Source organism: Panthera leo, chromosome A3, assembly GCF_018350215.1.
Source record: "Panthera leo isolate Ple1 chromosome A3, P.leo_Ple1_pat1.1, whole genome shotgun sequence".
In the NCBI taxonomy this organism is placed as follows: domain Eukaryota; kingdom Metazoa; phylum Chordata; class Mammalia; order Carnivora; family Felidae; genus Panthera; species Panthera leo.
Window position 1 is genome coordinate 138,641,725 of NC_056681.1, and position 9,331 is coordinate 138,651,055.

Consider the following 9,331-nt stretch of genomic DNA (forward strand, 5'->3'; position numbering starts at 1 on the left):
GGTGGGGGGCAGTGGCCAGGAAGGGACACAGGGTGGGCAGGGGACAGGGACCAGGGAGATGGGGTGGGTGGAGGGCAGGAACACAGGGACACAGGGACCAGGGAGATGGGGTGGGCAGGGGACAGGGACACAAGGACACAGGGACCAGGGAGACGGGGTGGGTGGGGGCCAGGGACACAGGGACCAGGGAGACGGGGTGGGTGGGGGGCAGGGACACAGGGACCAGGGAGATAGGGTGGGTGGGGGGCAGGGACACAGGGACACAGGGACCAGGGAGACGGGGTGGGTGGGGGGCAGGGACACAGGGACACAGGGAGATGGGGTGGGCGGGGGGCAGGGACACAGGGACCAGGGAGATAGGGTAGGTGGGGGGCAGTGACCAGGAAGGGACACGGGGTAGGCAGGGGACAGGGACACAAGGACACAGGGACCAGGGAGATGGGGTGGGTGGAGGGCAGTGACCAGGAAGGGACACAGGGTGGGCGGGGGACAGGGACACAGCTGGGAGAACAGCCCCATTTGAGAAGTGAGTGTGAGTGCCGTGAGGGAGGCAGTAGAAACAGTGTCCTCGGGAGGATGGAACCGGGAGGCTCCGCACTGGGAGCGTGAGCGGCTTCGGGACGGGGCAGCAAGGACAGAGGCCTCCCGGGGCTGCCAGTCCCCAGACGGGCTGTTCTCACCCAGTATCGCGGCCGCGTGAAGCGGGGGCCTGTGAGAGGCACCGATCAGACGCCGTGTGGAGGCGTCGGGCTCACCGACTTTCTGTTCCTCTCGCGCGTGTCTGCACTCCTGGCGGCCTTCACGTCGGACGCGTGGCACGGCCTCCCTGAGCCCGCTGCTCGGTGACCCTGCGTCCAAGGCTGTGAGCCACAGGCCCTGGTGTCTGTCCCTGTCACCCGGCCCGCGCTGGGTGGGCACCCTACCCCTATTTGACAAACACAGCCGAATTGGCCTTTTTCGCGTTAAGTTTCAGAACCGGCCGAGATGGCCCCTTGGCTGTGTGAGTCCCGCAAACCCCTCCTGGAGAGGGGACACCCGCGCTCTGCGTTTGGCTCTCTCACTATTGACAAAGACCTCGGGACACAGTCGCTGCCCTTAAGTTGTTGGAAGTTTTGCTGTGGAGATTCTGTAAATTTGTTTATCGCGAGCAAATGTGCTCAACACGTGCTGCGTGCCGTTTTCGGTGCGGGGCCGTTTGGGGAACAAGCCGAGGGCAGCGTGGCCGTCGTGGCGTGGGCACCTGCTGGCGGTCGGCGCAGAGCAGCGCCGTGTGTCGCGCCCGACGCGGGGTTTCGGGGAGCGCTCGCTGCGCTGGACACGGGGAAAGCGGGGTAGGCGGCCTGGAGCGTCAGCAGGGAGCAGCTAGAATGTCACACGGGGCAGTGGCGGTTAAGGTAACGAGTTCACTCGGGGAGGGGGGAGCAGGAGGACGTGTGTCCCCGGCAGGGGGACAGGCAGGCGAGGCCGCGAAGGCTGGCTTGACGATCCGAGTTTCCGCTCAAAGCCGCAAGCACAGGCTGAGGGCGGGACTCGGAGGCAGGGAACAGCCAGCGGGGGAGGGAGCCGTGACTCAAGGCCTGACGGCGGAGTCTGGAAACCGCACGTGAGGCCACAGTCGAGCAGTTTCGATCGTCCTATCCTTCCCTGTCACTGTTTGGGGAGACCTTGGAGCTGCACGTGTGGTGTCCACACATTCACTAAATCCCCTTCATTCATCCATTCCTTCATCCAACAATTATTTATTGAGTGCTTACTATGTTCCCGAGTGGGCATACGATCGTGACTGCACGGCTTCTGCTTTGAAAACGTTTACGATGTCCTGAGATAAACATGCATTAAGCACCTAAAAAGTCAGTAGATGCTGAATCGCTCAGTGTGGCAAGTGCCACGAAGAAGGACAGGTGTGTCGTGAAGGGTCTGTGGAGCCCGCTTTACAAGGCAGGGGGGCAGGGGGAGGGACTGTCCCCGTCCGTGGTCAGCAGCAGGCCTCGTAATGACCTCGGACCTATCCTGTCCGGTCAGGGGGTGGGCGCCATAAGGAAGACCCTTGCGGTAAAGTCAGGTCGTGGGTCTCCCGCTTCTGGTCCAGACGGGAGCAGCGCTCGGATCTGGGGCCATGTTGCCACTGGCCTGATGTCAGAGTTCCGGGAGGCCCAGCACGTCTCTCGCCTGGAGGCCGTCTGTGATGTCTCCTGTGATGTCTCCATGTTTATTCCCCGTCTGTGTCACCAGGGCAATAACGTTTTCATAACTGTTATCAGGGTTAAACAGCCCTACCTGCCCCCTAGGCTGGCGGTGAAGACACAACTTTGGGCACGTTTTCACGTGAAAATGGGCCCGTTCTTGCCTGCACGTACAGCGTGGAGCGGGGCGCGGTGCGGAGGCCGTGAGGGGGAGCACCGGCCCTGGGTCCCGACGGGAGGCGGTGTCGGCAGCGCCCTCTCGGGCACCCTTGCGACCCTAGTGACCACGGGACAGCGACACGGCAGCAGCAAACGTTCCCTGAGCCCTTGCGACGCCCCCAGCGCGGTGGAGGCAGCTCACACTCTTGATCTCGATGAGTCTTAGCACACAGTGGGGCTTCCCAAAAGACAAATGTAATCCAAGCAGGCAGATATAACTAGCGTGGGTCTGAGGTCACATGGTTTTTAAGTTTATTTATTAAGTTTATTCTTTATTTGTTTTGAGAGAGACAGAGAGAGAGAGAACGAGCAGGGAGGGGCAGAGTGAGCGAGGGAGACACAGAATCCGTCAGAGCCATCAGCACAGAGCCCGACCCGGGGCTCAGACTCCTGAACCGTGAGACTGTGACCTGAGCTGAGGTCGGACGCTTAACCGACTGAGCCCCCTGGGCGCCCCGGAGCTAATTTTTGAACCCGGGTCTTAAGGCTCATACGAAGGCTCTCGTCACAACCGGCAACAAGGGAGAGAAGGTTTTGTGGAAAGGCAGGGCCTCCGAATGGGCAGGGACCAAAATTGCTCCCGGTGATGGGCTGGTGTAGGTGACAGTCCTTCGAGAGTGTCCATCTGTGCTCCAGGGGCCATCTGAGCCGTGAAAATGCAGGAATCAGGCCCCTTCCAGAGTCTGAAAACTTGTAGCAAGACCCTGGGGGTCGGGGCCCACGACTGTCATGCCCACGACCGGAACCGGCCACCATTGCTAGCAGCCCCGCCCCCACCAGTGCCTTTCCTGCGTGTGGCCCTCTTCCCAGTAGGAAGCCCGCAAGCTCCACTCGTCCGTGTGTAAAAACGTACTTACTCTTTCTGTTTGGAATGTGGTCTCACATAAACAACGGAAGAACATGTTAAACGTGTAATAAATCCCCCCTGACCAGTCGACTCGGGGGGGCACATTTAAACGCTGTTTACTTTTAAACTCCGTTAGCTATTTCTGGGTCGTATAAATAAGTAAATGAACACTTGTATCATTTGCGATTGTGGGCACGGAAGCTTAAGAGACAGGCCTCCTGTTTTGACCAACGTATGCACAATTTTGGTGTCAGGGAGAGAGGGCAGGGCACCCCTTGCTGACGACATTAGGGAGCCTGAGGACACACGAGTAGGGAAGGCAGGTGCTGGCTGGCAAAGCCCACGTGTGGTTTTTAATTCCTTGACTTGCGCGTACGCTCCGGGGGCAGCAAACAGAAGCTATCCCCCTGGGATTCCTTATTCCTGTGCAGAGAGGGTCCCAGTGGGAACTGTGACCATTTATTTGCTGTTTGTCTTCCAATAAATGGTTTGGGAAAGACACTCCCAAAAGCAGAGATGCCTTGCTGACCATGCCACACAGGCCGGGAGAGGTCTGTTCAGTCCGCGAGCCGAGGTCAGTGCTTGCCACGCGCCAGCCAGAATGCCCGAATCCCTCTGCGGACTTGTCCTCCTCCAGCCCTCTGGCTTATTTGTCAGATTCGCTCTGATGGTGACACTCTCTTCTCAGGAAGCTGGAAAAGAAATAATGGTCCCAAGTCCACATGCTGCAGAGAATAATCCAGAACAGGCTTTTATTTGGATATGGGGATAGTTTCTACCGGGGTGTTCCACATGAGTGAGGAGAAAATCAGGGGATCATACGTGACCCAAGGAGAGCACATCCAGCAGGATGGCAGACGGAGGGCATGCACAGACGGGGGGCGTGCACACCGGGCTCTCAGTGCTGGGGCTGATTCACTGATTTCCCCCCCTTCCGGGAACATTCTGAGATACTTACACCTGTGTGTACAATTACGGGAAATATTCACCCAAGATCCACCTGTGTTTCTAATTAGGACTTTGCAATAACAGCTCTCGTTCCTTTCTGGTGGCTTCGCTCTGGAGATGACAGGGCATCGCTGGGGGTCCCTCCGTGGCAGGACATCACTGGGGGTCCCTCTATGACAGGGCATCGCTGGGGTCCCTCCGTGGCAGGACATCACTGGGGGTCCCTTTATGACAGGGCATCGCTGGGGGTCCCTCTATGACAGGGCATCACCAGGGGTCCCTCCGTGGCAGGACATTGCTGGATGTCCCTCTATGACAGGGCATCGCTGGGGGTCCCTCTATGACAGGGCATCGCTGGGGGTCCCTCTGTGGCAGGACATCACTGGGGGTCCCTCTATGACAGGGCATCGCTGGGGTCCCTCTGTGGCAGGACATCACTGGGGGTCCCTCTATGACAGGGCATCGCTGGGGTCCCTCCGTGGCAGGACATCACTGGGGGTCCCTCTATGACAGGGCATCGCTGGGGGTCCCTCTATGACAGGGCATCATTGGGGGTCCCTCTGTGGCAGGACATTGCTGGATGTCCCTCTATGACAGGGCATCGCTGGGGGTCCCTCTATGACAGGGCATCGCTGGGGGTCCCTCTGTGGCAGGACATCACTGGGGGTCCCTCTATGACAGGGCATCGCTGGGGTCCCTCCGTGGCAGGACATCACTGGGGGTCCCTCTATGACAGGGCATCACTGGGGGTCCCTCTATGACAGGGCATCGCTGGGGGTCCCTCTATGACAGGGCATCGCTGGGGGTCCCTCTATGACAGGGCATCGCTGGGGTCCCTCCGTGGCAGGACATCACTGGGGGTCCCTCTGTGGCAGGACATCACTGGGGGTCCCTCTATGACAGGGCATCACTGGGGGTCCCTCCATGGCAGGACATTACTGGGGATCCCTCTATGACAGGGCATCACCAGGGGTCCCTCTGTGGCAGGACATCGCTGGAGGTCCCTCTATGACAGGGCATCGCTGGGGGTCCCTCCATGGCAGGACATCGCTGGGGGTCCCTCTATGACAGGGCATCACTGGGGGTCCCTCCGTGGCAGGGCATTACTGGGGATCCCTCTATGACAGGGCATCACCGGGGGTCCCTCCGTGGCAGGACAGCGCTGGGGGGTCCCTCTATGACAGGGCATCGATGGGGGTCCGTCCAGGGCTCACGGCACACAGTCACTACAGACGCCAGCTCCCCGTGTCCTCTGACACGTCTCTAAGTCTGCCCTGTGACTCCACCCGTTCTCGAAACCAATACGGGGAAGTGGCTCCCGTTCCTCAGGTGCCTGGTGATGCTCCCCCTGGCCCTGCCCGTGTACCCGTGTTCTCGACCGCTTTGCTGAAATCCCTTCCTCCATCCAGCCCCCTTCTCCCTTCGCCTCGTCCAGAGGAGGGCTGGCGGGCACAGCAGTCGCCCGCTGCTCCGCTGGAGGTGCCTCTCGGTATCACGTGGAGATGCCAGGGAAGCAGCGGTCCGCGGGCATCTGGAGCTCCGTGAGGACGGCAGGGCTGAGATACACAGGTTGGAGTCGCTCTCCAGTCAGTGGCTCTCAAAACTACGATCCTGAATGAGACCCCCAGAGAGAGGACGGACGGCCCTTCAGTGTCGACACTCTCATGGCCCAGCCGCGAGGAGTGTGGGCTGCCCACAGCTCACAGCTGTGTCCCCTCGGGGACTGGCCTGTGGCCACAGGAAGCGCCCTCTTTGGGGAGGAGCCCAAGGCCTGAACTGGCCAAGGCCACACCGGCTGCCAGAACGGCCTCCGCAGCCGGGTCTCCGCACGCTGACCATCCATGACCCCTTCCGTGGACGTCTTCTGTGTGCGACGCCCGAAGTCGGCACTTCCCGGGCCACACCTAACGAGAACTCACAGTGAGTGAGGAGCCCGTGTTTCTAATTAGGACTTTGCAACCACAGCCCTCCCACCCCTGTCCATGATTATTGTAATTATCTCTCAGGGACGGTTCTGACATCAGTGGCATGGGGTCCACAGACTCTCAGCAGTTAAGAATTGACCGATTGGAGCTGTATCCCTCTGCCCTTGTGGTGGCCGTTCCCAGGCACAGACAGGCGACCATCAAAGTGCTGGCAGGACGAGAGGTGGAAAAACAAGCCACAGCCTAGAAAAATGAGTGCCTTTGTTGACCAAAACTCAGCCATAGCAATTTGTCACATACCAAATCGTCATTGTCATGCACAATACATTCCATAAATCAAAATCGCAAAATAGGTATTCAACACCTAAAAAGAAAAACAAGCAATTGATGCAAAGATTGTATGTAAAATCGGATGGTGTAGGGGTGCCTGGTGGCTCAGTCAGTTAAACATCTGACTGGCTCAGCTCATGATCTCACGGTTCGTGAGTTCGAGACCCACATCGGGCTCTCCGCTGTCAGCACAGAGCCTGCTTCGGATCCTCTGTCCCCCTCTCTCTGCTCCTCCCCCACTGATGCCATCTCTCTCTCTCAAAAATAAATAACCATGAAAATATATATATACATGTATATACATATGTATAATCATAATATATATCTAAATATACAAAATCAGATGGCATGTATTTTTTGATAAGCCAAAATAAAAATAATAATGATAATATAAACAAGTTAGAAGTCACAAGAAAAATACATTGATGTGGTAGAGCAATCTTGGCAGAAATTTAGATCATAAGATGCCCTAGCATCAACATTAACCAGTTTTCAAGCAAACCTGCTTTCTCGTGTCTTTGCCAAGGAATGACTTCTACTGGTTTGACAGAAGTTAGTGTCGTAGGAGAAAGCAGGGACTCCAAGGACCTCTGTACTGTCCCAAAGAGCTCTCAGGAAGCCTGTGATCCAAGGAGGGGAGGACAGCGGACTGAGAGAGGACACAGGTGGACAGGCCAGCAGAAGGGCTTAGGAGGAAGCCAGAGGAAACTGTGAACAGAAAGAGCGGTGTTTTCTTAAATGTGACCCTACATGGGGGCGTTTGCCAAAGAGGGAGCCTGGTTGCTGAGTCTGTTCGTGAAAAAAATAATAATAATTTACGGGGCACCCGGGCAGCTCAGTGGGTTGTGTGTGCGATTCTTGATTTCAGCTCAGGTCATGATCTTGTGGTTCGTGGGTTCAAGCCCCACATCGGGCTCTGTGCTCACCGCATAGAGCCTGCTTGGGATTCTCTCTCCCCTCTCTCTCTGCCCCTCCCCTGCTCTCTCTCTCTCCCAAAATAAACAAATAAACTTTGAAATTTTTTTAAATAAAAAATAAAATAAAATAAAACAAAACAATTTAACATCTGGCCACGCTGAACAAGCTGTGACCGTACAGCCACGTCTCCTCGGTTCCGCCACGTGCCTCCGCTGTTGGCAGCATCTGGGCTGGAGGACGGGCTTCTCGGAAGGTCAGGGAGGGGCAAGGCGTTCATAACACGAAGCCATTCTGAATGCGGCGGCCTTGCACTTCTGCCGTGTTCCTTCCTCAATATGGTAAAACTCTGCTCTTGGGTAAGAGCCCGCGTCCCGAGCTCCCATGCTGGAAAGACCAAATCTCGTCTGTTGGTGAGTGTAGTTGCATTCAGACACATCAGTAGACACGGGCGCAAGTCAACTCGGAGACTCGCTGGACGTTCTTCAAGAAGGACCTCAACCCCAGGTTCTGCAAACGGGGTCCCAGATCGCGGGACCCGGCTGGGTGTCAGTGACCGACGCCTTTGGGCAAACCCAGAGCCCTGGCCTCGGGGCCACTGTCAGCCCCGGTCTGGTGTCCACGGTGTTTGCCTGTTCCCTCACATGCTGGGAGCACGGCACACTTCAAGAGTGGCCGCCACGGTTTAGAAGCCACCCTGAGAATCCCTTTTCCCTCCAAATTAGCAATAAATCAAATACAGCCCTTTGTTCTCTGAAAACTAGCATGTAATCCTGTTCGGTTTTAAATTATTGTGTTACCTTAGTTACCGCCAGTTACAGTGGGGGCAAAAAATGAGGAAATGTTGACAAGAAGATGCCACAGATTCAAAGTTTCTTTAAAAGTGCTCGAGGGACAGCTGGGTGGCTCAGTCAGTTAAGTGTCCGACTTCGACTCAGGTCGTGATCTCACGGTTCATGGGTTCGAGGCCTGCATCGGGCTCTGTGCTGACAGCTGGGAGCCTGGAGCCTGTTTCAGATTCTGTGTCTGCCTCTCTCTCTGCCCCTCCCCTGCTCATGCTCTCTCTCTCTCTCCTCAAAAATAAACATTAAAAAAAAAAAGTGCTGAAGTCTAGTGCTTAGGCCTGGCTCCTGCCCGTCCAGACTGGTGGCTCCAGGAAGCCATCTTGGGTGTTTGGACGCTTAGCTCTTCACCAGAGGCAGGAGACCCTGTCCACCACAGGTCAGATGGTAAACGGCTTCAGTTCTGCCCACTGGACGGTCCCCGATGCAGCTGCTGTGCCACAAAAACAAGCACAACCGACATGGAGATGAAGGGCACGGTGAGTGCCGATAAAACTTTATTTACAAAGCAGGCTGTGGGCCGATTTGGCCCAAGGGCCACCACGTGCAGCCGCCTGCACGACTGTGTGCAAGGTAGATTGTGTTGGACACCGAGGCGGGGCCTTAGCGTGACGGGAGCCCCAAAGCCTGCCTTGTCATCCTGGAATTCACGTGTTTTGTTTATAATGCGTCCCCTCCTTCGCCACCTCGACTGTGCCTGAAGTACACGCAGGTCCCACGCTAGTGCTTCATGAGCGCTCTTGCACGCAACGGGGCTCCCGCCACAGCCGTGTGAGGGACACAGGACGCTCCGTGTCTGTAGAGGAGCCCCCCCGGCGCGGCCGAGCCAGCTAACCCGGCACAGACCGCTGCCGACCCAGGCGGAGCCGTGCCACCAGCACCGTCTGCCCCACGGCCACTCTCAGCCCACAGCCGACCTCCGGGCAGCCAAAGGGTCGTCGGACAACAGAATACAGGGGCAGGGGCACCAAGTGCCGCAGTTATTTTGTGTCTCAGGAAACTGAGAGGGCACGTCTGGTTCCGTCACGGAGGCACCAACATGAGAGCTCCCACTCAACGTGACGGGTTTTGCTTTGATCGGGGTCTTAATAGGAACTATAGTGAGCGCACAGCCCAGTTTAA

General features: G+C 57.2%; 1 long non-coding RNA gene across 1 annotated transcript; it reads right to left on the minus strand.

Moving 5' to 3' along the window:
* Window positions 1-3,694: 3,694 nt before the first annotated feature.
* LOC122215188 lies at window positions 3,695-4,405 on the minus strand. The gene is made up of 2 exons (XR_006200301.1): window positions 4,208-4,405; window positions 3,695-3,941 (listed from the first exon to the last, which is right to left on the minus strand). It is a non-coding gene; the product is annotated as an uncharacterized LOC122215188 (long non-coding RNA).
* Between the last annotated feature and the right edge of the window lie 4,926 nt (window positions 4,406-9,331).